Here is a 27,146-nt window from a genome sequence, read left to right on the forward strand (position 1 = left end):
AGCTTGGAGGCTGAGGCTGGGTGGGAAAAGCTTCCCATGGCTCTAACACCATGGGGGGATTCTTGCATCTCTCCACCACAAACCATGCGTTTCTTCTTGGCATAAAATTCCTGTCCCACGGCCAAACACAAGCTAGTGTTTTCAGACCTCACAAAGAAATTCAAACTGATGAAGGAGAAAGCAAATGTTTTCAAAATCTGTTAAGATGTAGCATTTGCATGGGCAGCTTAGGAATTTCTTGTTCTCTTTGAGCCAGTTCATTTGTATCTGCTCTTTCAATAGTCTTTGTATTCACTTGGTTTTTCCTTAGCTTCCATCCTTCCCTACCACTTCCAAACTGTAAGAATAATAAAAAAAAAAATACATATTTTCCTCCCTTAACAACTTTCATCTGAAATTAGAGCCAACATTGGCTGACCCTGCTGTGGCTGAATCTCAGCATTTTCTGTATTGAATCCTTCCTGTAAAATTTATTAGATGGTGCAGTATTACCCTCATAAAAATACAATAAATGGCCCTGTTTGCATTATATGCCATAATGACTCTAACCTAGTGGCATTCTTAGAAAGACCTCTTTAGAAATAAAGGGGCAGAAAAAAAAAAAAAAAAAGTCTAACAGAAATCTTTTGGGTAATTAGATTGCTGGAGTGCAGAAACCTTTAAAATCATTTTAAGTCAAAGGAAACCCAGACTCTAAATCAGAGGTTAACAGCATTTGGTGCAGTTGCAAAACTCTACAGTTTTGCAATCTTGCAACTTTTTCCTTGCACTGCGTGCTCTTACAGTCATCAGAGGACAATCTTCATGCCTTCTCCTTGATATCCCCATTTGCTGCAGCAATCAGGACAGCTCCTGAGATGTCCTTTCCTTGCACCATCTCTGTCTGTCCAGCGGTGAGCGAAGGCTTGCACCTCATACCATGTTCTTGGGATGGATGCTCTGCGGGTGGTACGGTGGGGCAGGGTGCACAAATGCTCCTGGTAGTGCACAAAGAGATTATACCTGTTATATATTAGTGTCCAGGTGTTAATCGTGGGGCTGGGCACGTGGGTAGATGTGTTTGCCATGGGGACTGCCCAGGAGGTGGTTGCTTTTTGAGGGTGTGAGGCTGGGTGCCTGTTCGAGGTGGTGTGTGTGTGGTTATTAAACAGCTGCTGGATTTATTTGCCTCGTTTCTCCTTGCTGAGCTGGAGTTTGCCCAGTGCCTTCTGAAATTTAGCTACAAGAAAGGACAGTATATTTTGTCATGCCTGTGTTACATATGCCATAAAATGTTTGTCACACTGATTTAAAAAGAGATGTTGCATTACTTAAAAAATATTTAGCCCTATATGAAACCAGTCAAATTTTACTGCATTTGAAATCAGTGATGTACTGCGATATATTCTGCTGGGTACAGACTGCCTTCCAAACAATTAAATTCTTTCATAAATTACAGCCACACCAACATGCAGAAAGCACGGCAGGGGCTAACTGCAGCTCTGACCTGGCGTGGAACCGAGCAGCCCCGGAGATGTCTCTGGTTGAGCAGCAGCTCCGGAGCAGAGGGACCACCAGCTCCCACCACCCAGCTGCATGGGGAGCAGCCCCACGGGGCTCCAGGCTCCCCCCAAAACACGCTCCCTTGGAGCAGCCTCTGGTTAAGGAAGCTGCAACAGCTTTTGTCCTACCTCCGAGCTTTTTTTCTGGGAGTGTGAGCACAGATTCTGGCCTGCTCATTTGTGGCACGAGCATCCTTAATATCATGGACTGTGTTATAGACCTTGCCATTGCAGATGCATTGCAGGCGTGAAGGCTGGAGAGCAGAGAGACGGGGCGTGTGACATTGATGGGAGCTGGAGCGGGGCTGGCAGGCAGCAGCGAGCAATTCAGATGATAGCTGTTTAGGAGAAGCAGCACAATGAGGGCATTTTTAGATGTTCAAAGCAGATCTGCAGGTCAGTGGGAGATATTAAATGTTTTCTTTTTTTTTTTTTCCTTCATTTTTTTTTTTTTCATTTTTTTTTTTTTTTAACCAGCTAAGAGAAAAAGGAAAAGGGAATGGGGAAATGGAAAGGGAATGGGAAACCTGCCTTGATCACAGGGGGATTAATTTGCTTGCACAATGACCAGGATAACCTTTCTAAAAATTCTGAGCTTAAGCATCTGTTCCTTAAGCACTGCAACTTCCTGCAATTTTTCAGCTTTCTGGTGAGGTCTGGAGCCGTGCTGGCCTGGCCTCAGCAGCAGCTGAGGAGCATGGTTGGAGGGGATGCAAGGTAGAAACACATCCACAGAGCATGTTCCTGCAGCTGCTGATTATTACCAGGATGTTTTTCAAAAGTATGGTGCTTTAGAGCAGAAAGGCCATAGTCAGACACGACTTTCCCCATCCTTAATCCTCTGGAAAGCCTGGCCCTGTGGGTAAACAAGCTCTCAGGCCCTCCAAGGGTCCCTGGGTGCTGTGCTAAGACAAATTAATTTCACAGCCCCGCTACCACAGCTCTGTCACGGAAGCACTATGAAGGCTTTGCCCATGGGTTGTAAGTGTGTGCTGCAGGTGAGTTGTTAATGAGGATGCCCGTTCCTTGGGGTTGTTACATGGGGTAAAAACAAAGCTGAGGAGGGGTCAGGTCTGTTCAGAGAGAGGACTCGGGCTGAAGACGAGCAGACTGCACCCCACGGCTGCTTCTCACGCCTGCTCCCCCTGCTTCGCTGCTCACTTTCTGGTGACAGCCTGGGTAATGCAATAATGTTCAGGAGCACGTCGTATACACACAATAAAGGGCTTTCAGCTTTGCTAAACACTTCGCTTTTGCTCTGGTGTTTACCTGACCTGGCAGCCATTTATTGCTCTTTCAACTGCTCGCTTCTAAACATTATGGCTTAATTATATTTTAGGGAAGCAGCACTTCAGAAATATGGAGCTTGCTGTTTCAGTCAGGATGTGCATTTACTCGGTCCTCATTTCTTTACTGGATAAAGCAATTTTATCTGTACTTGACTTCATGGAGTTAAGTTATAAAGTGGAGACATAAAGCAAGGGAGAGGTAAAGCAGGACTGGAATAAGGAAGAGGAGAAGGTCCTTGTCCTGGGGCTGCCATGGACCCGTCCTGGTGCCCCTGGCCCCCTGCACCGAGCGTGGTGCCCCCTTGGGGCATGTGCCACTGAGGATGGGAGTGCAAAGAGGGATGAGGGGTGACACTCAGGACAAGGGATTTGTTCAGTCTCTGCTTTTTCTGCTTGTTCATTGAAGTACAATATGATCTTGGATAAACCCAGACCCTGCAAGCCAGCGGCCGCCGGAGAACAGCCAAATCCAAATATAGTTTGGTAACTAGATTTCTCCCTTCGCTCCCTAGGGCAGGGCTCCCGTCCTGTAATTTACTCGGACGGCATGTGGAAATGAAAACAAAGAGAGCATGAAAACAAAAGCTCACTGCTCTGCACGGCCAGTAATCGAAAACTCCTGACACTAAACAGAAATGAAAATGTTAATGGCAAACACCCAAAGCAAATGTATTCCATATGCAAAGGATAGCCATAGGCTGACAAATACAAATGTTGCCTTAGCTACAGAGGGAGGAAATAAAGAAATGCTACAGCAGAGAAGAAAGTAGATTTGCTTCCTGCTGAGTGCAGCGCAGCTCCCTGCAACCTGTGGCTCCCTTTGGTTCTCTCTGGCCAGCAACAACCATTATGGATCTCTGCAGCACTGGGACGTGTGGCCGCAGCCTGCAGCAGCAGAAGGGGGCACGGAGCACATCCCCTCCTTCTGTGCCAGCTGAAGGTGCCCAGCACAGCCCTGCTGCAGCCACCACTGCTGGTGGGCAGTGGGAAACCGTGGCCACGCACAGTGGGGACACGCACATCCCCTCTAACCAGTGCCTGCTGGAATGGAAGGGGGAAAAAAGCAGCTGAGAGCAACTCCCATTGGCGTGGTGCAGCCAGCAACGCCGTGCATTGTCGTGCTGTTTGGGGGAGGCACGCCATCCATTTCTCCTGTGAAGGTTCTTGAGTCAGAATATGAGGCAGAGATTAACGGCTTAAAAATAATACACAGAGGTATAGCAAGAATACTGAACGTCTCGTCTGCAGCCCCCAGGGAAATTAGTCTAATGCTTGGCAAATGTTGGACAGCAAGGGGATTGCTCTCTTCCCACAGCCCCAACTGCTGCCGCTGGGATGGTTTATAGCACTTTGTCTTTTACGGCTGGAGCTCTTTATGGCTCTGGTGTTTTTAATAGCGGTAGCAATTCCTCCTTGCATACAGCTTTGCTGTCACGGACAAGGAGACCCGGTGATTAGGGTGCTAAGCTGGGACTTCGGAAGCTGGCCTCGCTTCAAGCCTTGCTCCCCCATAGCTTTGCTGTAAAATCACGGCCGTATCACCTGGCCAAGCACCGGTTCATTGAGAAACTGCAACGCTCCCACCCGGCCTCTGCTCTCACCCCAGCTCCTCAGATGCAGGTGACACTTCTTGAAACTCCTGAAGGTTTTTCTCATCTTTTTTTCCAGACTTGCCGCATGCATCCGAAAGCGGGCAATTTTCACACTTCCTGGGTTTCACCACAAGCATTCCTTACAGCTCCATCTGTGAGCCTTAATTAGTGAATTTACTGACAGAAACTTTATTAACGCAGCGTTTTGGCTTGCTGGCAGTGCCTCGTGCCCTCCCAGAGCAGCGCTGGGCTCAGCAAAGCTCTGTCCCTGGGGAAAAAAGGGTCGGTGTGGGTGCCCATGGGAGCTCCTGGCCTCAAGGAGGGCCAGGAGGGGGGCACAGGGGTCTCCTTCCCGCAGCCAGTCAGGAGGAGCAGATCCTCCTCTCACACTCTCCATCATGGCCCTATGCCCAGGCACCCACCTGCAGGCCACCAAAAGCCAGAGCATCTCCTGGGGAACAGGTCCCCAGGCAGCAGTCACAAAAGGGAGAAACTGGGATCACCCCAGGACCTTCCTCTTTCCTTCAATTTCTTCCCCTCCTAGTTTAAAAAAAAAAAAATAAAAAATTAACCAGATATAAAAGTTAAATGTGAAGTCGAAACAATAAGGCATGGAAATAGCAGAAATAACTTAATTAAGTTTTTAAAGATTTCCATGCTTGAATAAATTAGCCTTCCTGCAAATGTCACAACAGTCAGAAAAAATGTGTAATCAATGGAGCACAATGTTACTTTGCTCTTTATTTAAATGAAAGCTCTGGTGGCGCGTTTCTTCTGCCACTTTCCTGAGTCTCTCTCTTCCTCCCCGCTCCCCATTTTCTCTTTGCCCCCACGCTGAGCTGCTCCAGGGAAAAAACTCCAGAAAGTTAAACATCAGCTTTTCTCTGCATTGCCGATGATCGGGAGAGGCTTCATTTGCTGTTCTACCCACGACTTCACATTTCCCCTATAGCTTGCGAGGCAAGCAGCTTTGCCGGGGAAGTGTGATAAACCATTGCTGTGTGCTGTTGACACGAACAAAAAGGAGGGGCCACTGCTGCTTTTTTTGTCAATTAGGCAAAAAAAAAAAAGGCACAGTCAGCGTGAACGCTGTGTGCTGCTGTCACGGCTGAAGGGCGTTTAGCTCAGGGCTATGAAAACTTCCCAGCTCCGCTCCCCTGCCCGGCTCCACAAGAACACAGCTTGTGGAGTAGCTCAAGGAGAGCAAAAAAAATCAGAAAGGGTCCTGGATTAGCACCCGCTGTGGGAGAGGAGCAGCTCAGAAGCTGTGTCCACCACCTTCCACGAGATCCCAGCTTTGGAAGGAGAGCATTAAGGGGTTGGTGCTGTGTGCATGCACAGGAGAGGTTCCTGCAAGGCACAGAAAGCTGCACACTGTGCTTCTGTTAAAGCTCGGTTACAAATACTGTGTCCAATTTCAGGCTTCACACATCAGCGAAGGTGTGAGCCAACTGGAGAAGGTTCAGGGGAAAAGCAACAAGAGCAATCAGAGATTTTAAAACAGTGATACATGATGAAAGTTGAGGAAAAAGTCAGTTTGCTTATTCTATAGAAGAAAGATGAGGGGAGCCGTGAAAGCAGGCTTCAAACATTTAAAGGAAAGCTCCAAAAAGGAAGAGAATAAACAGTTTTTCATGTTCACTATGAGGATGACAAGATAAACATAAACTGCAGCAAGGAGCATTCATGTTAGACATCAGAAACACACTTCTAATGGCAAAGCTAGTAAAAGCTTTGAAAAGAGCAAGCATCCAGCGAATGCCTCTAATGGCATGGCTAGTTAAGTCTTGGGATAGATCGCCCAGGGAGAGCATGGAAAATTCCCTTTTCAGGGAACAGATTGGAGAAGCATCTGCCAGGAAGGGTTTAGGTGGGACTGGTCATGCCCTGGAGGCAGGGGACAGATTAGATGGCCCTTTGGGATGAGCATCCAGCCCTATTTTTTGTGATGTTGGTGTGTTTGCAGCTCAGTCCTGAATGCAGCCAGCATGCAGTGCTAGGATGTGTTGGCCTGGGAACAGGTTAAAATCTTTCTGTTAAACTGACAGTTCCAGAGCCTGCCCAGTTTTCTTTAATATTGCTGAGAAGAAACTCATCTACTGGATAACAATTACTCACGTATCAGAAACAGACTCAGGGCATCAGTGTATTTTGCATAGGACACCATATGGGCATTAAATAATAGATGCTCTCAGTTACTTCAGCTGGGTCAGAGCTGAACCCTGGTGCTGCAGGAGAACAACAGGCTCAGTGGCTTCTCCTTCCTTTATTTCCTCAGGCACTGGAACTGCGACTCGCATTCAGCACATCCCCATGGTCAGGCTGGGGCTCTCACTTGTACCTCCCAGCCCTAGCACACACTCTGGGTTCATGCAGCAAGGACTGAAGGAAATCACAAGCCACTGCCATTCGAGTGCATTCTGTGTCCCTCTGGAGCCCTAGCTCAGGGCTATGATCCTTGTTTTTTTGGAAGGAGGAGGACAAGAGCTTCCTCCAGCCCCTGGTTAGTCGCTGCTTTCCCTGGCTGGGGCACGGGACTGGCCCCAAGCAGCAGCAGGCAGCCGGCTGTGCAAGCACGTGCCCGTGGGAGCAGAGCAGAGCTCCAGCCCCGGCTGGACGGCAGCGTTGAGCATTTTCAATCAGCTTCCAATCCACTTGGATAACTATAAGGGCGAGCTATTGAGCTGCTCTTCGCTCCTCTGGGAGCTGAATCCTGGGACGTGAGTCCTGCTGTCTCTCAGCCGCAGCATGACATACACTTTCTAATAAAGTGCATCAGGAATATAAGGTATTGGAAATTCTTCTAAGACCATTTTGATTGTCCTCGAGGAATCAGTGGCCAGTGCTGAAGTCCCGGGAGGACAAAAGTGACTGCCAGATTAAAGTAAAGAGGAAGGATTTTTCTTCTTTGAATCAGCAGCCAATTAAATTTTCAGCACAACAAAAGCGAAGGGCAAACTGTTAGACTAATGGATCTTGCTGGCTGATCCCATTACCACCGACACCGTGCTCCGCTCCCAGTGCTGGTGTAGCGTAGCTGCCAGGGCTCCGACGGGGGAGCACGGGGAAACCCAAGATGACTGAGGAGCATCAGAAAGTCCCAGCAAAGTCAGGGGAATTGAGTTCAAAGTCAGCCTCAGAGCACACATGCTCAGTTATTAACATGCACTCGTTCAGGCTTAAATCCTCCTTTAACTGGAGCCTGAACTTATTGTCTTTGTGTGTTTATCATTTGCGGATTTCTTTAAAATTGTTAATGCGGAATGGTTTACAGACAGCTTCCACTTGCTCCTGAATTGTGAGCTTGTAAGCCTAGTAATGCATGGGAGAAATCATCCAGTGGGGGAGCAGCTTAAAAAAGAGCAAATTCTGTTCCAAGAAGTCTCACGGGTGCAGAGTTCACTTTCCATTTAATTTTGACTAGCTACAGACAAGAAGTAAGGATGAACTAGTTGGGTTTTACTCATAGTTGCCTGAATAATTAGAGGTGGTTGACAAGCTGGGGGGAAAGGCTCGATGAAAATTTTGCCTTTTTTTTGCCAAAGCCTCAAGTAGTGTTTAATTTGTCTGGAAACATTAATGAGCTTGCACTGGGCTGTAGAAATCTTTGTTTGTTTAACTTGCAGCAACCCACCCTTGTTGGACGCATTCCCATTTGCCACTTTTTGATCAACAAAACTCATTTCAAGTTTAAAGAAATATTCTGCCTTGGGCTGATAATGCCGCTGGCACGCAAGAGGGCCGCGGGCGGAAGGAGAGAGGAGCCAGCGCTGGCTGCAGGGGCTCTCGGGAGCGGGGGCGAGGGGCTCCCCGCTCATCTCAGAGCCCTTAGGAGCTGCAGGTCACCTCGGTTACATGAACATGCACCCAAAGGCTTGATGTGGATATAAATGAGCACCTATGATCAATGCAGCTCACTGTAGGTAAGGCAAGAAGTCCTGTGGACTAAGGAGGTTTTAATTTATGGCTCTTTGTTCTTTGCTGAGCTTAAAGCTTTGCAATGACAGAACATTTCTTTCTGACTCTGCCCTTCGCCCCCTTCAAGGCTACTGAAATACATATAATATAATGATAGAAGATATGTCTCTGGACTCCTCACAGATTGTTTACCAGAAAGACAAAAGCCTGGAAAGTTACATGTGTTAATTGAAGATAAATCTTTCCTCCCCTTGCAAAATTTGGGACAATTGTTACTAATGACCTCTTTGGATCTGTGCCCAGGATGCAGAGATATCATCTCCCGGTCCCAGTAATGAGGTTGCAACTGATCCTGAACAAATGGCAAAGTTATTTAATAATTATTTTGTAAGGTCTGCTCATGACCTTTCAGCTCGTCAGAATAAGTAGTGCCAATTTATCACCAGTGCCATGTGAAGGGGTTTGATTATTTGAGATGTTTTTCCTGGCAGGAACTTGTTTTTCCCCCTGTTTTCTGAGTGTTTTAAGGGATCCACCTTCTGTGAATACAAATACGATTGCTGCCTGACTGCATGTGGCGATGGATTTTTGCCTGGGGACGGGAATATTTTTCCAGTTCATCCAAGAAACAAAACAGACCCAGACCCTTTCCTCGTTGCAGCAGGAGCTGAGGACCCTGACCAGACCAAACGAGCCCTGTTCTGCAGCAAGGACAGAGCGCTCCCGGTGCTGGACTCTGCAGGTTGGGCTCTGCAGCACGGGAAGCCCAAGAAAGGGCATCAAGTACACGTTTCCAGAGGAGATGGTGCAGACAAAACAGAGATGGATTTATTCCAGCCTGTGTTTGCTGAGCTGCTGGGATCCTGCTGGAAAAATGAGCTGGCTGATCCTGTGTTCAGAGAGCCTGCTCTATTCCCTGCGGAGCCTGAAATTTATGGTTTTTATCATGATAAAGAGCATGAACAATATCCGTAAAGGCTGATCAGGGACAGGACTCGAGCTGGCAAGAAGTGCCTCTGGACCAGGAGGAAGGTCCGTCTCGCCCAGCATCTGAACCACCGCTTGGATCAACCACAGCTTCCCACATGTGGGTGGGATATTCGACCGAGCTGTGCCCAGGCAGCCCCATCCCCATGCTCACTGGGACCCAGGTTCAGGAGGATGCTGTGCAGCTGCTGGTGTGGACGTGCTTACAAATGCTCCTGGGCCAGGCCAGAGTAGGCAGCACGACCACGCACACATGAACCCTCTCTGGAGGCAGGAAAGCCACAGTCCCTGCATGCTGTGTGCTACACCTTGCCATCGCAAGACAAGTGCACTGAACTGTTTTCCCAGGTTGTCTTCAGCTCTCCTTCCTCTGCTCCCCCTGCCCTGCCCACTCGCTCACAAATCCAGGCAGGATCAGCTCCAGCCCATTGCCCGCCTGCTCCCTCCTCCACCGCCACGCGTGCCAAGCCTCTGCCTTCTCCTTTCCTGGGGAAAGCAGCCCAAAGCCTCTTACAAAACTGACTTATAAGCACCCCTCGGCTGTCCTGTTTGTATAACCATTCACAGACAGCCTTGCCTTTCATTTCCTTAATCTTAAATTGCATCAAAAAGGCAGAGATTAGAGGTAAAACCTCAATAAAAGACTGAACAAAAGCCTTTGCCCACATTGGATTCTTATGCCTAGCTTTGCCTTATTTTTTTTTCTCTGCTTGTCTGACAGGCTGAGTATCTGAACCTTTTTAAAAAAAAAAAAAAAAAAAAAAAGAAAAAAACACCTAAGATTAAAACACTATTTAGAAAAGGCCATGCCAGTTTGAAATCACCTGTGGTTCATACATTAAACATCAAATGTACATTAACTCTGAATTATGGTCATGAAAAGCAAATCCTTTAATACCATTTTCTGTGTTCCACAGGCTGAAGCTTAGCATTAATAGTCCTGTTTTTTCGCAACCCAGTCAATGGAGTACTACTTTCCTGCCTTTTATTATTCCTCCACATTTGGAGATGTTCAAATGTTCCCGCTCCAGGAAGGAACACACACACACACGCAGAAAAGCAGAAAGCGCAAACAGAAATGTTGGCCGGGTGCCTGCTCGCCACTGCCAGCCCTCCCAAACATTTCCAAATGGCGGTGGCAGCTGTCAGTGTTTTGCTGGCTGTTTAAGTGCATCTCCAAATGCCAAGGAGCTGATGCTACCTTCTTCCCTCTGAATGAGCAGAACGGCTCCAAGAAGGAGGAGCAGAGAGGAGCGCCTGGAGAAGCCTCAGCTCCCACCCGTATCAGCCCGCTGGAAACCCCCATGCCCAGGTTTGCCTTGCACCCAGCTGCCCACCTCACTCTTTCTGTAGTTTTCAGCATCTAAGAAGATAAATCCTTCCCAGTGCCGATGGGGCTTTCCTTTACTTCCCTCAGCTTTGCCTCAGCCCTTCCTGCAGAGCAGGTGAGGGACCGAGGGGTGTGTGGGCAGGGAGCATCGGGCATCACTGCACACCCCTGCGGTGCCCAACACGGTGCTCAGAGAGACGGCTGCCAATGGACCAAAGCCAATTCATCAGACATAGGGTGCAGCCCAGGGTGTCAAAAACCTTTCAACCCTGGCATTGATTCAAAAATATAAATCCCCAGCAGATTGCCAGGGTATGCTGCAGAAGTGAAGTACCTGTCCCTGGAGGAGGAGCGCAGTGAGGGAATGTCTCCAGTTTTATGGGGCAAGGGCTGGGGAGCAGTTCTGTTTTGACAGCACAGGAGCTCAATATTACGCTTGTAAGATATCTCCTCGGCACAGAGTTGGGTTTACACTTAACAACTTGAGAGAATTGTCTGATAGGCAACACAGCAATAAATAATAAATCCCCCAACTGCACTTCCGTCCTAAAATAACACAACAATTAAAGAATAGAATAGCAGCGGTGACAACAAACAAGGAAATCAAAGCATCGGCACAGGTTACTCAGACAGACACCCCCCTGGGTGATATTGCTTTAAAGAAAGAAAATGGTGTCTTAAAAAGGTACCTGGAAAGGGGAGGCTGAACCCCTGGCACTGAGTGGACAGCATTACCTCCAGACACAAAGGAGCCAGCTCCTGTTTTTATTTCAGACCGTTATTGAAAGTTGTCAGAACTTGTCCTGCTTTTCTCTTTTTATTATTTTTATTATTATTAATGTGTAAATAAAGTGCCCCAGGAGTGTTACCGGCACACAGAGTCTAATCCTGGGAGATTAATTTATGAGCGCGGAATAGGGTGAACCAAACTCGCGGCTTCTGTAAATTGCTGTCGGTTACAGCCAAGCGTGCCAGCCGCAGCAAAACAAACAGGACTCCAAACGCCTCGCTCGGAGGCAGGGGGGACAGGAACAGCAGCCCAGGAAGATAATAAGACACTGAGTTTGGTATTTACGCACAGCCTTTCTTCCCAAAGGATCCCTGAGTGTTTTGCAAGCCAGACTCCAGCTCTGCTTATCCCTGACAGAGGCACAGCCAGTACCGGGTTCCCAGCGCTTTTCTAGCAGTGCGTATCAGATTGCGTGCAAGGGAAAAAAAGGGGAGGCAAGACCCTCCAATTATTTTTCTCTTGCAGAAATGACCATCAGGAAGGATTACAACCCGTTTGTTCCAGGTCCAGTAAAAGCAAGCAATAAAAAGACCTCCTCACTCAACCCTCGCCCACTTTCCTGCCGCTGCTATAGCTCCCCGCCGGGCAGCGTGGGCAGAGCCCATTGCAATGTGCCTGAGAAAGCAAACACCTCCTTGCAGCTCAGCCTGTCCCCTACGTGTCCCCTGTGCCCTCTGTGTGCCCCTGCTGTGACGATGCCACCTCCAAGCAGCCGAGAAGAGTGCCCGGAGCGAGCCCGTCTCAGCCCTTGGGCTCTAAGTCTGGCTGCTCGTGGGGAGGATGGATTTTGTTGACAAGGAGGGCTTTGGAGGGCGAGTGCTCACCAAAAGTGTTTGTGGCATCACGTCAGGGGCCTGCACAGGGCCAGGGTTAACATTTTGGGGAGGGGAGGAAAGGAGAACCAATTCCCCAAAGCAAAACTAGCTCTGCCTGACCCTTGCCCTCTGGTCTCCCTGTAGGCTGCAGGTTATCACCACCGAGTTTTACTCGCCATTTACGTGGTGCACCACAGTGATTTTGAGCAGGAAACGCCAGCAGAAGGAACCAGGGGAATGGACCCACACTGCTGCTTAACCCAGCAGTGAGATGAGAGGAATCTAAGGGTTGGGGGCCCAGCACCTGCTTCCAGGCTGCCGGGTGAGGCACCGCCATTGCTCACCCCGATCTCTGGATGCATTTCAAAAAAAAAATAATCAAATTTTCTCTAATGCGTCCAGTTTCAGCAGATCCAAATGCTCTTATTCATCTGGAGAAACAGGCCCTCAAGTCTCCTTTTCTAAACAAGCCTGAGGCCCCCTGCATCCCGAGCACTCCAACCCCTTCCCCAGCTCTGCAGCACTGCCCACGGTAGGAGGCTGGCTCCGCTCTGCAGCTTTCTTCCTCTGTTACCAAATCCCAGCTTCCGCAGCGGGACTTTAACCTGATTTATTTTTTATCTTCCAAACATTTACTTTCTCATGTATAAATATTGAGTTGTGTGGAGGCTGAAGCAAATGCCCAGTGCAGACGAGCAATGATAGCAGCAGCACTCTGACAGGGTTATTTTTAAATACAAGCTTTAAAAATTACAGGGCTCCCAAGATCTTTTATTTCTCAGTCTAATTCCTTTTTTCATTTGTAAAAGACATAACAAACATGTTGCTTCTGACTTCATTGATTATTTTCCCATCTCTGCCTGTGGTTAAGCGAAGGAAAGGAATTATTGCTTATAAATAGGAGAAATCTTCACGCAATACATTAAGAAAGCAGCCCCTCAGCTACCAGAATTCACGGTAAAGTATTACCTCAATAACACAGTCAGGGAGACCAACATGGAAATAGTACCAGCTGCTTTTGGGATGACCGCTTTACAAATGGGCACATCCTCATCATTAATATTGCATTCCAACAATAACTTCTTAACTTGCCAGAGCTACCACGGCCTGTCATTATTTTAAGGCATTCTCTCCCTTTCCTTCCAAAGCAGGTGAGCAGCATTGGGGTTACATTTCCCCCTGGAGGGGGAAGTCCTCAGGCACAGGGGACTGTTGTGGCCTGGGGGCAGAGCAGCCACCCCACCAGGCAGAAGTGGGGCAGAAAAACAAAGGGGAGACATTTCCCTTTCACTCAATCCCAATAAAAAAGTTACAAGACAGGCAGGGCTGCTGTTGGGAAGAAGTCTGCTGTCCCAGGCCTTTTGCCAATTTGCAGATCAGCCCCCAGAGGCTCCGGGCAGGCTCCACACCCCCACAGGGCTGGCTGCTGCCTGACAAGCAAGGGGTGCCCTTGGGAGATGGAGGGTTCCCAAGGAAAGGCTGCCCCCCGTGTTTTACCTTAATGAACCCCAGAATTTATCACCAAACACGTTTGGTCCTCGGAGTAAACTCTGAAAGTTTCTTCCCGAGCCTGTTGCTTTCCAGGATACCAAATGCTTTGTAATTGCTGTTCATAAAGGCAGTGGACAGTATTGCCAAGGAAAATAACTCCTAGCTGTAAATCTTAATAATAAAAATCATCAGACCCTTGCTTTTCTATTTGGACACAATGCCCTAGAGAAAGCCGTACGCTGTATGCCTTCCTTAGCGCTCCTGTCCTTTCCTTCCCTCTCTCTGCTCCAAAAACCCAATGCAGCTTTGAAGACAAGATTATTGCAAGGATATCAGGGGGACACAGAGGCTTGCCACTGTCGGTGATGTGAAGATTTTTTTTTTTTCCAGCTTTCTGAGCCTGGAGCTGCAAAGGGCTCACGCAGCCAGGTGATGTGGGGTCGAAGCCTGGCTCTGCAGGAAGAATGGGGGCTCCAAGCTGCTTGTTACAAACCCACTCCTGCAACCCACAGAGGTGTGCACGGGGCTCAGATTGGCCCCTCCGAGTCACAGTGGGCTCTGGGTGCAGCAGGATGGGGCAGCGACACCCCTTCCCTCTCCGCATCCTCTTCAAGAATGAGACACAGCAGGCAGAGAGCTGTTTTTTTTTCTTCTTCCCTTCTTTAAGGGAGTGGTTGATTAATCCTTTCTGAAAATTACTGCCTCTGAAGCACTCCCATTTGGTCATCCAAAAACAGAGACTCCCCAAATCACTATTTTCTTTTCAAATTACAGACCAGAAGCTTTTACAGCCACCTCAGTAGTTTGCATCTCTCCTAAGGCAGTAATGACTGAACATATTAAACATAAGATGCCTGCTTCCTGGCCTTCTCCATGAAATGGAGAAAAATTATTCACAAAAACAGCTACTCACACATCATCAGCAGCATATATTTTCTTATTTTTCCTTCCTTTCTATTTTTTTTTTTTTTTTTTTTAAACCAGGAAACATTGTCATTGGGTTTTGGGAAAAAAAAAAAAAAAAAAAAGATTTCTAAGCAATATTTTATTTCCAAACAAAGATTTTTCTCAGAAGTTTGTGTGGGCAGAAAGATGTATTTCCCGATCAATACTGTGAGCTGCTCCAGTGACCGAGGCCCCTTGCAGGGGAGCACCAAATCACCTCAGGAGGCAGCTCTGTGCCCTGTGGTCCCCGGCTCCTGCTTGGCCAGGAGCCATCAGGGCTGGGAAGGTCACACTTTGCACAAGAATTACCTTTGTACAAAAGTACAAACGTAGAAAGGTGCATGTTTTTAATTTAATCTTTGAATTCAAATGGATCCAGTTCTTTTTCCCTCAACACACTTTTCAAACAGATAAACTTTGGGGCAGTGGCAAGTCTGGAAAGACAGAAAGCTGTCTAACCCAAGCTGACAAAAGGGAAAGCAAACGTCCCTGCTCAAACAAGTTCTCCCGTCTGCGCTGACAGCTTGCCAGGCATGCGAGATAGCTCTTTTGATAATATTTAATATGGCTTCGATATAATGATGTCACATTATTTGCAATGACACTGGATCACTTCTGGAAAAAAAATTGCATGCTGTGCCTATCACTCGGAGCTGGAATGAATTACGGCTCCTGACAACGGCCATCTCGCCTCCCCGGCTGCGCTCTGTCAGGAGTTCCCCACAAGATTACTGGGGTATGAGACTGTAATGGTACAAGCAGTCAATAATTCAAGGGTTATTGATTGAAACCAGCCCTATTCTTTTTTAATTTATATGTTATCCAATTTTTTTCACCTGTTTTATTTTTTTCTTCTTCATCCGAGGGCTCCAGGGCTTTCTCTCCTGACAAAAGCACCTGCTGGACAGGGCTGCCTCATATTCAACTTATTACTTTCTCCCATTCTTTAAATTGCCAAGGTAATTCGTGCAGCACTTACAGGAGCAGAGTGCTGGCAGTGCCACGGGGAGGGCAGGATTCGGGAGCGGCTGGTCCTGGCCCCACACAGCACCGGGTCCACTGCTGGCACTCCGGGGAGGAGCAGGGCATCCCTGGCATGGCCTGGGAGCAATAAGGGATGCGAGGCACCAGCAGCCCCGTCCCACTCCCTCCTCTCTCCACCAGAATTCAATTATCTCCTCCCCATCCGTTTCACCTTGAAGGCAATGAGCAAGCTCCCCGTAACAAGCAGTTGAGGCTTGCAATGGCCACAACAAGACAATTTTAACCTTCATTCTGCAAATCGCTCCTCATATGTTACATTTCATAAGATCTAAATGACCCATGGCTCTTCCCTTTATATTTTACTGTCTCCCAGACACGGCTCTCTCTTTTTTAACCCGCGGTTTTGAATGCGCTTCCTTGCCAAGGCAGGGGACTACGTTCCTCTCCAGCTCAGTGTTTCTGAATTTTTGTTTTGTCACACCGCTCTGTTCCTAATGAGCTGTTAATGATATGACCATTACCTATGCAAATTAGGAAAGCAGATTCAGAGGGTGTTTTTTACCTGGAGAGAGAGAGGCTGCTCCCTTAACACAGGAGATAATAAATCATGCTAGTGTTTTTGTTAAACTGCAACTCTTATGGGACCCAATTCGCTACAAATCTCAGCTGCAAGCTGCAGCAGCACAATCAACACCTTCTGCAAAATGGCACCGGACACTTAGGCAGGGAAGAGCCAGCTCTACCTCTGTTTTAATTAGATGAACAAATAAAATGTGATGTCTAAATGCCCTCAGCAGCCATAGCCAGGCTGCTCGGCCGTGATCTCAGCCGGCGGTTAAACGCCCCTTCCTCTCCAAGCGTGGCTTCAGGCTTTGGCAGAGGCTGCCGTAGCTCCTGGACCACAAAACAGAAAGAAGAGCGGCTCTTCTCCCCCTTGAAGCTTTACCTTTGGAGATCCAGGGCACCGAGTGGGCTGTGGGGATCCAGGGAGCCCCAGGCAGGGGACAGGGCCACCTCCTTGGTGCCAGCTGCTGCAGAGCAGCCACACGCCTCCCCCATGGCCCTGCTCCCCAGCTACCAGTGCCTTTATGTTACTGCCACATCCACACAAGACTGGGGTTCCCTTGTGCTCACATGGGCAGGAGCTGCCAGCATTTCTCACACGGGACACACACAGCACTGGCTCACCGTGCCCAGTTTTTCCCCAAAGCCCCCCGAGCCTGGCTTGGGGTATCTCTGGGTCGTGCCCAGGCACCCCCCTGAGCTGTCCTGGGAAGATTGGATCTCAGCTTTCACGTGTCTTAAAGCCTGGCTGGTTGTAGGAATCTCTCTCCAGAGCACTTATCCTTCTTTTTCTTTTGGTGGTGTTTAATTAAATATCTCTTTGTTTGAAGGGAGCTGCTGGTAGCTATGAGCTCTCCTATGCTTTATCAGTGAGCACAATGAGATAACTGTCCAGAATCTTGCCTGACCTTTCTGCAGCTCACAAAAAAATGGTATTCAGTGGTTTCGTTCTTCTATTCTCTCACATTATCTCTTGCTTTTCTACTCTGTGCCGCACGCTAAGGTTTCTGATAGTGACTTATGAGTTGCTATCAAAAATATTAAGAAAAGAACCTAAAATATCCCTGGCAGTTTAACAGCCTTGAAAACAGAATGGCCTGTCTCTCGCTGGCCATTGCGAGCTGTTGCCAAGAGCATGGAAGGTCAGACTTTAATGAACTGGTGAGAATTAAACAGAAGAAATGAAACTGAAAGGTGCCCTAGTGGCTTGAACTGACTTTAAAGCAGCTGACCTTCAGAAAGAATGAAACAGTTTTGGTTCTTAAATGTTCAAGAGTTGTTTCTCGTTTCTGTCTTTGCAGCATGATGCTTCTCAGATGAACGGCCGTGCTGGCCAGACCACTGATGCTCAGGACCTGGGTGCAGATGCTGTCTGCAGATGGCTGTGGCGAGGGCAGGGCGATCCCCGGACTGTTCTCCACCTCCTGTAGAGCCGAGCAAGCACCCAGCTCCATCCTGCTCGAGGCCAGACATACAACTCCTCCCCAGGACCCTGGCACCTTCAGGTCCCCAAGGCCAGAACCCATCTCCCCTTTCCCCACATGCACAAAGTCCTCACCAGCACCATCCTGGAGATCCGAGGCTGCTGCTCTGAGCTAAGCTCAGCTTGAGGGCTACGAGGAGACTGCTGATGCAGAGACAAGAAGGCAGAGGGGAATGACTTGTGCACTAAGGTTTAAAACTAAATTTCTAGATGTTTTCTGAAATTGTGCCTGGGAGGAAGAGGTCACACAGGAATAGCCAGGCTCTTGCTCACAGAGGCATCCTGAGCTTTATAATTTTCCCTATACCTTTTACAGGCCAAACAAATAAATGAATAGGTAAAAATAATAAGGGTGGTTTCTTGCAGAATAATTGTTCCAGGCAGTTATTTATTAATGAGGAGAAACAACATGTCAACAGACAGCAGGGCTAGCTGTAGAACTAATGCTAGCGAAGGCACAGGTTACAAGCGAGCCAGGGCTGCTGTCAGTCTGTATTTGCTAAACTCTGTGATCATCAGTTAATTACCCCTGCGTGGATGTGCTCCTCTGCAGGAAGACCTCCCCACAGCGTGGATGGCACTCGGAGGGGCTCTGGCACCTGCATGCCTGCGACTGCAGCACCCGAAGCAGGGGAAGGAAATCTCCCTGGTACTCTGCAAACAGGTCCAGGCTGTCGCATGGAAACCACATGGAAAGCCAATAACTTGGTGCTGAGATAACGTGAGAGCTGAATTGGGTCCCATTTACTGTTGCCTTCTGTACCAAGCTTTGTCTCTTTTCACTCCAAAGATCAGCTTTTTACATCTTTCCTTACTACTGGGGGCCTTGAGTGACCACATGCATCTGGATGAACCTCGCCACAGCCCAGCCACCTGCCCTGGAGGTGCACAGCTCAGGGCCACCCTTGGCCATGCAGGCAGCTCTGGGCTGGCTTCGTGCCACTGCAACTGCAGAACAAGCCTGTGTGGCCTACAAGAGCTGCTGCGTGCCACAAAACCCACGTCATGTCCTCACCACCACAAAACCCCTGCATTTTCCCCACTGGAGGTGCTACACCCAGGAGGCTGGGCAGGACCAGGTGGTTTCCAGGTGCCTGGCAGCCCTTCCACGCGCTGTGTTTCATGAGCTCACGTTCCCCAGCCTCCAACACAGCTTCTGGACTTTTTCCCCAGCATTGTCTGGAGCAACCCAAAAACTCAGTCTACTGAAGTCCCCCCCAGCCTGGGGAGGCAGGCAGCAAGGAGGGCTGCGGATGTGGCTCTGCTGCCTGTACAAATAGCTTCCTGCAGTCATTCGGCAGTGATAAGGGCAGGCAAGCAAAGTTGGTAAAATACAAACTTTCATTGAAAATATTCCTCAGCATGACGCGTATCAGCAGCAGCACAGTGAATAAATCCATTTTAATGGAATTATCCATTTCAGTTCCCAACTTAATTGAGCTTTGCCCTGCAACTTAGCACAAGGGTGCCTCTCTTAATTAACCCCATGCAGGCTGCAGTGTTTTACTATCACTTACACACGTACCCAAAGGTTAGTTTGAGAGACGCTATCTATGCGACGTGATTTATCATGGTTTGAGAGCTCAGCTGTCACGGGGAGAAATGTCCCCATTTTTATTCAGCAGCACTGGATATGAAATTGTGCAACTGCGGAGTGAGGAGGAGCTGCAGAGCCCGTCAGTTGTGGTTTATGGGACGAAGCTGTCAGGTTTGGTTACTGGCGAGGTGCGTTGTAAGCAGAGCTGCTAACAAGCAGAGCCTCGGAGCAGGGCTGCGTGGGCTCGCAGCGACTCGATGCCATCTGCCTGCACGAGCACACCGTACCTGTGCAGGGCTCCCAGAAGAGCTCACCCGAAGCCCAGCCAGAAGTGGGCTGCCAGTTAAATGCCTGGCATCAGCAGGGGGGTGCCCAAAAAAAAACCCACAAGGGGTTTAACTGCACTGTAGAGCTCTGGGGCAGCTGTGTTTTGTTCAGTGCACAGCTCTGTCCTGGTGTCCCAGATCCAACAAAGGTACAGGGGGTGAGGATGATGGTGAGGAGATGGGGTCACACAAGGAGACAGCCCCAGAGCACCACGTGCCCATAGCACGCACCCGGGGAACTGATCAGGACAGCGGCCAGCCTTCAAGGGCTGTAAAGACCACGCATGCACCGTGCTTGAGATGGAAAAGTTGCTCTAGCTGACAAGTTTCCTCCTCCAAGATAACATCTCACACTCTCAGGGACACACTAAGCCCAAAGAAGCCTGTCCAGCTACTTAATAAGTCATTGAGGATGAGTAGTTTAATTAACTTACCCAAAATTTCTCCTTTCTCTTTCCCATTTTTGCTATTAATATTTTTCTCTATCTGATAATGCAGCATAGTTAATTCTTTCTGGCTTTATAATGAATGATGCCGTGATGAAAAAAGGTTAGCAGTGCTTCAGGCAGCTTTTAATTATCCAGCTGAGCAGGTAAAAGCACTTTATTCCTTGCCTTCCCCCCTGCATGCAACACCTTTGCTTGGCAATTAACTGGAGAGCACGGCGGCTCTTTCTGCACCTTTTTGGTTTCCAACAAGAAGAGCTGTGAAGCTCGTGGCACCCCCAATTTTCTACTGCTGCCCACCAGGCACAGCCTGAGTCTCTGCTGAGGAAGAGGAGGGACGGGTGCTACCGAAGGCTGATCTAGATGGGACATGATTCGTGCCCTGCCTGGGCAAAGGGCTACCCAGGGCCATTTCCTACAGCCCAGAGAGGATGAAGAGGAGACTTCAGCCCCTGCAGCAAGCACCAGCACAGCCTAGGACCTCTCACTGCATCAGAAAACATATGCTGGCACTGCCAAGGCCAGACCTTGCAGGGCCTGGTGCAGCCCTGGAAGCTTAGCCAATAAATTGAATATTTACAAGGCCATATATACACAACAGCACATCCGTAAATCAGAAGCAACTCCTAGCAAAACTTTTTTTTGGTATAAATAAATCACTATTTTTACAAAATAAATTAGGTGCCCAGAACGCTCATCGATCACCAGGCAGGTAAAGGAGCTCGGTGCGAGCAGCCAGGAGCCACGGAGCGCTCAGCGCGCTGCTGGGAAGGTGGCAGGAGACGGATGAGGAATCAAAGCGAGCAGAAGAAATTTGCTTCTAATTCAGTTCCTCTGTTTTTAAAAACTCATATATACTCTGTGACATTTGCTGCATGAAGGGTCAGTTATGGGGTGGCTTCGGAAGCTCACAAAGCCAGGCTCTGTAACCAGAGCCAGCAGCGCAGCCCCCGGGGTCCCTGGGCTGGGCACGGCGCTGAGCCCAGCTGCATCCCCCAGCAAAGTCACCTCCGGCCCGCGGAGCACATTTAGCTTTGGTGAAGGCTATTGCAGCCGTTTGGGCTGTAAGTGGAATTCATAATCTCCTGCAATGACCCATGAAAACGGCCGCATTACACGCTTTCCCATCGAGCGTTTCTTTATCTTGGCTGCTGCGAGGCTATTTCTTTTCATCAGCAGCGTGACCCTGGTGGCACTCACACTGCCCGCCCGGCTGCATCGCGGGGTGGGGAAACTGAGGCACGGGCAGAGAGCCTGGCTTGCCCAAAATCCCAGGTCCAGGTGAATTTCACCTCCTGCCCCACCACCAGCACCGCTCCGGCCAGGGCACACAGCAGCCCAACAGCTGTGTTTGTTTCCCTGCTTTAAATCCTGAATGGAAATGTCACAAGGACAATCACCATGGTGACATTTCAGCAGCTCCTTATAGAGCTATGCGGGAAATGATTTTTTTTTTTTTTTTTAAAAAATCCCTATTAAAAGTGGAATGACAAAAACAATTTTCTGCCTGAAATTTGTTCTGAGAGGTTTTTATGGACTTTTTAAAAGAGAAATGTTCCCAGCAAAGAAAGTTTGAAGTGTTGGGTGTTGTAAGGGTTTCATTGCTTTTTTAATGAAAACTCAGACTTCACTGGAAAGACGACATTTTCTGTACATTAGTAGTTTGCAGAAATAAAACTTTGTTGAAACACCTTTTACCAAAATTTTGTGAGAATCATTTCATATTAGGCTGCAGTGTAAGATCATTGGATACAACAGAAATGCTTCTGGCACGGAAAAATAAGCACGGGTTGTATTTTTGTATGATAAGGCCCTAAAACAACAGGAAAAAACATGAATGCACTCCACCACAAACGCACCACAGGTAATTTAAAGCATTATATGAAATCCACTGAAATTAGAGCACCAATTAGTGCCACGAGGCTGGAATGATGGGCAGAAGGACATCAGTGTGTAGAGCTTTATTTATTTTAGAGGTTGCATATATGAAAAAAAAAAAAAAAAAAAACTTATGACAAACTATTTTTGCTCAAGCCAGCCTGTTTTTTTCCATGAAAAACACAAAAGCTGGAAAACACTGACCAGCTGTGATACAGCAGCAGCACATGCACTTGGCATTGGGGATGTGCACGTGCCACCACCGTCTGACAGTGCCCGAGCACAGGGACCAGCCCTGGGAAGCCCACAGGACCCTCTCCAGGGAAGCTCACGTGATACAGACCAGCTGTACTGACAGCTCCTAAAGCTGCTCTGAACGAACTGTTTTCGTTAAAAATAGCCTGCTTGGACACGTACATTTCTGTGCGCTTTTTTGCTGTGTGTAAAAATATTAACACAACCTTTGCTTTCTGTTTTTAAAGTGAGGAGTCTTCAGGAATGCACTAAGTAACAGCCCCTGCCCCAGTGTGCTGGTGGAGCGATCACTTCGAAGCTATTTCTTATCTACCAGAAAGAAAACAATAAAAACCTTAGTGAAGAACAAGTGGGCTTGTTTCTCTTCACCTTCTCAGGCAGCTGAAGGAGTAACAAAGAGTGGCTTTCAGTTCTGCGCAGCCTTCGCCAGCGAGCTGAGCTCTGATGGAGTGATGGGGCAAATGGATAGGGTGGATGGATGGACAGGGTGCACAGTGCAGCTGCAGCTCAGGCACAAACCAGCCGACAGAGCTGGGCACCAATCTCATGGTCACGCCTGCAGCTGCTCTTCTGCCACACCATTTTGCTGCACCGAGGAAAAGAAGAAAGGCAACAGGAGCAGGGCAGCTGATGTGAAGCCAACCATCAGCTTTCCTCTCCTCCTCCTGCTCTCAGCCATTGTACCTGCACCTCAGCTGCCCTCTACCACGGGCCGAGCACGGCCGCTGCTCCGGAGGATTATCCCAGCCGAGGTTTTCTTCTCTAAGTCAGCGCAGAGCTTGGCAAGGCCAAGAGAGATGTGGGTGATTATTTGAGTCCCTTGTTCCTCCGACCGGCTTGTGCATCTCAAAAGAATGCTAATGTTCACGTCTTTATGAAAGCACTCGAGTTCATCAGCTTTGCAAAGAAGAGAAATTAAATCAAGATTTAATTGGGATATGCATGTTTTATTCATGGTACTATCCACAGGAGAAGCCAGACAGCTGAAGGTAAAGAAGAGGGGAAAAAAATCTTTTGAAAAGTTGTTTCTCTCTGATTAAATAGAGATAGTTTCTCACTTCAAAGGGAGTGCTCCTTTAATGTATTTTAAATGCTCAAATGCGCTGTTCCAATGGCTCTGTGCACCAGGCCACTGTGCACCACTCCGGCCAGAGAGGCACCTGCTCCTGCAGCAGGCTCAGTGGATGCAGGAGAGGTGAGCAAGCAGACTCCTTTCTTCCCCCATCTGTCCCACAGCTCCAGCACTGAGGGCACTGGGTGCCAGGCATCGCCCAGATCCTCCCTGAGCTGGGCATTGCCCAGGGACATGGGAAAAGCAGCTGGCTCGCAGCTTCTGGAGGGCACACAAGGAAGGAAAGAGCACCATTTTTCAGGTCTGCCTTCACCAATTCAGAGGCTGGGAAACAGCGTCTCTTCCTTTTCTGTGGCTGCAACAGAAAGTGGGGAGAATGAATTTCATTCTCACTACCTCACTTCTGAGTGAAAGCCTTCCTTTATTTTCAAATTTGCATATTTTCATGTGTCTATTTTCAGGGCTACAGCAGACTCCAGCTGTGGGCAGAAGTTGTCAATGCAAAATGCCACGCAGCTCTCAGGGGAATTTTTCCAGCTGGCTTTTTAGCCAAGCCAGGAAAGTTTCGCAACTGGTCTGAAAAGCAGCTTGCAGTGCTGTTCCTCTGAAAAAGTACACCCTGCCCTGCCTCCCTGCATGGGACTGGAGCTGGAAGGGACAGAGAAGATGGGACAGGACTTGTGGCACATCTGGATAAAGGCCATCAGCCATGGAAGAGGGGACTGTGCACGTGCTTAGCACTAAGCAGGTGCTTAAACAGAGCCCTGCAGTAGATGATCTTGAGCATGCACTTAAGTGCTTTCCCCATAAAACACTGCTGCCACCCCGGTGTTAGGTAGCTCTGGGTTTGCAGTATGTCAATGGGCTCTCGACACAGCCAGGGAAGATGCTGAAGTGACTGATGACAACCACCCTTCTGGCTGCCACGGCTACGGAGGATTTTTTCTTGTCACAAAGACATCTCTGCTGGAAACCTTTCCATCTTCCACCTTTTCCAGGGCCTGGATGCCCCTCAGCTGAGACAGGAGAGAAAAGCATCCTTCCCTCGGGATGCAGGAGGGCAGCGCCCAGCAGAGCTGGAAGGAAGCAGGCAGAAACACCGAGGGGCAGGGTGCAAGAGGCACACAGCTGGGGGATGCCGAAGAGAAAGGCCATGGGAGGATGGGAAATGCAACACCAAAAAGCCACAAAAGCAAAGCTTTCAGGACACAAGGAAGTTCTGGTTCACTTTTTAGATTGAAATGTTAATGTGAGCTGCTGCAAGATAGCAGAGAATGGGGATCTGTGCAGCAATGTTTATGTCGCTCCTGGTGGGAATTTCTCTATAAAGGACCAATTGTTCGGTGCCTGTGCCTGACAGAAGTACAATTGGAAAAGTGGAGGAGAAAAGAAGAAAATCTTCTCGGTAACTTGTGCCCTTCAGAAGCGGCCCCTGTCGCATTCTGTGCCTGGCGGAGCTGCCGCTGCCTTGGGAGTCTCAGATCTTTGTTAAGAAAAGGACACGAAGAGAAACACGAGTCCTCCCGAAGGCTCATTATTCAAACTGCTCCAGACCCAGCACACAAGTGCCGGTGACTTTGGAAGATGAACAATCTTATCTCCTGGGTGAAAAGGACCATTTGTTGTTTACTGTCCAGGAGAGAAAACTCACAATAGACATGAGGAAACTTGGAAAATATCACAGCAAAACTTGCCGGGAGGGCTGCGACGTGGGGAGAGCAAGGAGTGATGCTGCTGAGCAGGGCAGGGCTCAGCACAGCGAGGGGATGTTTTTCTAGCAAACAGTGTGAGCAGCTTCCAAGGCCCCAAAACTTCTTCAGACATCTTATGGGTTTCTAGTGAGAAACAGCTAAGGACGGAGCTGTAGATCCCGCAACAACCTGTGAGCATCTCTCCTACAGGAGCGAGCCAAAACCTGCCTAGGCAGAAATTAAGCAATCAGATTCTGTTCAAGCATCTGTCCATGAGAAGCATTTTCTCATCGGTTTTGTTCAGCCCCAAACCAGGCATCACCACATTGCAGGATGATAGGTGCCCCTGCACCTTCTTCCCCCAGTACCTGTGCTGCTGCTGGTGAGCAATCTCCTGCCACAGTGCATCCCAGCAGAGGCACGTAGGTTAATTTGGAAATCAGCTCCTGCGTTCATCCCTGCCATTCCACAAATTGTGGGCTCTTTTGGAGCCGCCTCCCAGAGCGAGCCAGGCCTCCAGAGCTCTGCCTAGCTTAGACATTTCAGCCTTTGTGCTTGTGATAAAGTCAAAGCAAGAATGCCCTGTTATTCGTTTCATCAAAAATTGTGCACATAAATGCACGCATGTGGCTAAAATATAGTGCACATGGAGAGAAACATATAATTTATTCTAGCAACTCTATAAACAGTCCCTCAAAGAAAGGGCTTCTTTCACTCAATAATGCATCCAGGACCCTCAGCAAGGACCTCTGGGCGCAGTGGGAGGTGGGAGCACCAACACCAGTGCTGATTTAACAGCAGCATGCCTGGGGTTATCCTGTCCTCTGGGGACAGGGGAGGAAGAGATTACACAAAGAGAAACGCGCAGGTCAGTGCCCGTCTCCCTGCCAGAGGAAGGTGGGAGCAGGAGCACACAAGAACATAATGGACCACAGGGCTGTCCTCCTCCTCCTCCACAAGGAAAGGAAATAGCAGGAAGAGAGGGGAAGATGAGGAGAGAAAAGCTCAAGCTGAGCATCCTCAGCCACCCTCCAGAGCAGCAGCACAGCGAGCGCCTGCAGCACGTCCTGGCAGCAGCCCTGCCTGGCTGTCCTGGGGCTGCTGGCAGATCTGCAGCCAGTGTTTGTCTTTGTCACTTGTTTATTTGAAGAACGCAATGCCAGCACTGGTTTAGATGGTCTCTGTGGTAGCTGGAGGAGAGCAATCCAGGTCCCTGGAGAGCTGGCGGCTGGGCAGCGGCGTGACTCATTACGGGCACAGAGTTAATCAAAAGAGGTTTTGCATTCCTTCTCCCCCCCCCCCCCCCCCCCGAATGGCATCTCTTAATGATAAAAGTCCCCGTGGTTTATAATTACCAGTTTGACAAGTTCACAAGTTCTCTGTTAATTATTATAATTAGCTTTCACTCGGTGAGAATGCAGGAGTTTAACAACAATATTAACAATGGGAGGACTATTATCAAGAATTAACTACAAAGAGCCGACTAGAAAGAGTTCCTCCTGCCTGCCGGGGAGACCTATTAGTGAGGAGCCCTGCTCTGCTGTCCTCAGCCTTGCTTAACTCAGCACTGCCTTGAAACTCACTCGGAGAGTTAAAAGCAACAGTTGCATCCACAGAACTGGTAATGGAAGGGAAAAACTCACCCTGTGCTGCTGGGAATAAGACTGAGATTCCAAGCAGCAGATAGGAGGAAATTACAGTCACAGGCTGCCAGGGACCACAGCCACACACCAGAGAGGAGCCTGGTGCCCCGCTTGCCCTGCTCACATTTGCACAGCCCTCCTCCCCTGGGCACAGCCACGTGGCACGCATGGCACCAGCAGCAGGGTGGCTGGTCCCCAGTACATGCCCTCACCCAGGGCTGCCCCGTGAGCCCCAACCTGTCAGCAGAGGCAGGTGGGATGTGCAAAACCCAGCGCACAGCGAGGTGCAGGCCAGCACTCCTGAAAGCAGGGGGTTACTCAGCATGTCCAGCACAGCACCTCCTGCGAGCATCCCTGGAGCCCAGGGCCCCCTCAACCTCCCCGTCCCCACCTGCAGAGCCCCAAAGCCAGGAGTGTACCAAATAATTTTCAAAGTGGGAGCAGCCCGAAACAACAGCACAAGGCTGTGCTCTAGGAAGTACACAGCACCAGACAACGGGCTGAACAAATATTAGAAAGACATCAGTTTTCAGCACCCTGTTAACTGAAGAAAAACACACTGACTTCTC

This window comes from Netta rufina, assembly GCF_964035555.1.
Source record: "Netta rufina genome assembly, chromosome: 25".
NCBI classification, from domain to species: domain Eukaryota; kingdom Metazoa; phylum Chordata; class Aves; order Anseriformes; family Anatidae; genus Netta; species Netta rufina.